The following is a 2,500-nucleotide window of genomic DNA, read 5'->3' as shown; positions in this document are numbered from 1 at the left end:
GGCAGAGGGAATGAGATGAAAGAGAAGAGAAAAAGAAGGGAATAAACATATGCATTAAAGAGGAAGACAGGGAACAATGCAGTGGGAGAGAGAGAAGGTTTGATGTGCTGAGACATCAGAGGAGAGATGCACTACACTGCACACACACACACACACACACACACACACACACACACACACCACAATGCAAAGGAGGCTCCTCACTTGCTCAGATCTCTTTATCTTTCACACACACATACACACACACACACAAACACACACACACACCCTCCCTCCCTCATACACACATACACACACAACCAGGGTGCGATTTGTGTAAAAACCAGAGGGGGGGATGATTTTGAATAAGTTTGTAACCCCCCCCCAAAAAATGAACGAACCATTCATAGCCTAGTAATGTCTTGACTAATAATAGCCTATATTATTTTTGCCTCCTTTGTAACATTTTAGTTTTAGTTTACCATGGTGTATGACTTTAAACAGCGAGTGTGCTTGGTATGATGATCAGCTCCTCTAATGCAGGGTAGGACTACGTTTTGACAGGCATACAAATTCACCTTGTTCTTGCCCCATCTGAAATGACTCCTCTACTTTTGCTGCCTCCATCCTTTCTGTATTTTTTGTGTAAAAAAACGTTGTATATGATGGCACTGAAGTCTTAAGTTGGCTAACAGTGTTAGTTGGTAACCAAATAGGCTACACATTGCGCTACACGCTGCATAGGCTACGTGCATTCTCTCTCCTGCTGATTTGCGTTCAGTAGCCAAGTGCGTAATATTGCAAAAGTTGAAAAAATAAATGTGTTTATTGTAGCCTACAGAAAATAAATAGCCTATCATACTGTCAGTTAATTGCCTACAGTGCAGTGAAGAGATTGGAGAGTAAAGTTATAGGGCAACTTATAGTTTTATGAAAATAATTTATGAACCAGAACATAAAGACCATGAAGCGTCTATTTCTTGCAGCTGTTAAAACACCCGCTAGATAGTTTAAATACCCACCAACATTCGTTTTTGCAGTACAGATTATTTCTAAACATTATTTGTCTACTAGGCCTAGCCTACTGGCTGATTTATGAAACGAGTGCTTTCTCGTTCGTCCTCTGCAAACTACAGGTGTTTCGGTAGAGAGCCATTGAATAAGCGATGCCAAGCAATTTCTGTAACACTTTTTGTGACATTCAGCAAATATCTCCTCATTTAATGTAAGTTCCTTCGGACAATAGGCCTACGTTCTACTTTACGTGCAGTTGTCCTCCATCTCAGTTGCATCAGTTATCTAATTTTGAAGGTTCTAAAACATTATTATGCTTCACTGAATCCTTCTCGTTTTCTTTCATTTGTCCAGCTAACTTTTCCATTGAAACTAGCCATTTATGATGGATTACACACTCGACATTCTGAAATGTCCTGCACGATCAAGGCCAAATGAAGTTATCACACAGCCACTGTGAGTGCTGCATGAGTGCTGACGGTGACGGTGCGTTTATGATGTCAGATTATTATGTAGGCTAGCCCAGTGGTTTTCAAAGTGGGGGCCGCGAGAGGCCTCAGCAAGTTGGAAGGAAAAATAAAAGCAACAAATAAATACATTTGAAAAATGTAAAATATACCTATTACTATGAGGGTTGTTATACAATGCCATTATAATAATGTGTCACATATCTGAACATTATATTTTCCATGATAATGACTGGGAATAATAGTAAAGTGATAGCTCTCATATAGAAGAGAGCCCCAAATACAATTTTTACACACTGTAAATGCTCCACTGCTCCATCGCGAAGTGTTTGTGGCTAAAATAATTATTAGGATTAGCTTAATGTATTTTTACATTTGCCATAGTATTCTCGATGGGTTTAATAACACATCACGGGGGTCCTTGGCCAGAACCTAATGGTATTTGGGGGGCCTTGTCGTGGAAAAGTTTGGGAACCCCTGGGCTAGCCTACTAGACTGTTCTCACGTTGCAGCGCTTTACTTATATGAAGTAGCATTAATCAATATGAGGTGCAGAGGGGGATAAATGTTGTCCCCACCGGGGATAAACATAATTTAACAGAGGTAGGAATAGGAAAACCAGAGGGAGGGAAATCCTCACCATCTCCCCCTACAAATCACACCCTGCACACAACAATAAATGGTAGATCATTTGGAAATACACACACACACACTGGAGCTAGGCTGCAAAGGCAGCTCCTCACTCACTCAGATCTTTTATTTTTTTTATTTTACACATAAACACACACACACACACACACACACACACACACACACACACACACACACACACACACACCCATATCTCACCCTCCCTCACATACACAACTACTAAATACCGAGAGAACTAATTCAATTTCTACATTATTAGGTGGTAATTGGGAAATAGTTGGGTAATATTTCGCTTCACATAAATTTATAGAATTATAAAATGATATGAATTCACTGGGCTTTGATTAAGACAACACGCTAAGCAAGGGGTCAATGCTAAAGTGCAGAGC

Source organism: Alosa sapidissima, chromosome 21, assembly GCF_018492685.1.
Source record: "Alosa sapidissima isolate fAloSap1 chromosome 21, fAloSap1.pri, whole genome shotgun sequence".
In the NCBI taxonomy this organism is placed as follows: domain Eukaryota; kingdom Metazoa; phylum Chordata; class Actinopteri; order Clupeiformes; family Clupeidae; genus Alosa; species Alosa sapidissima.
This window is presented reverse-complemented; position numbering follows the sequence as displayed.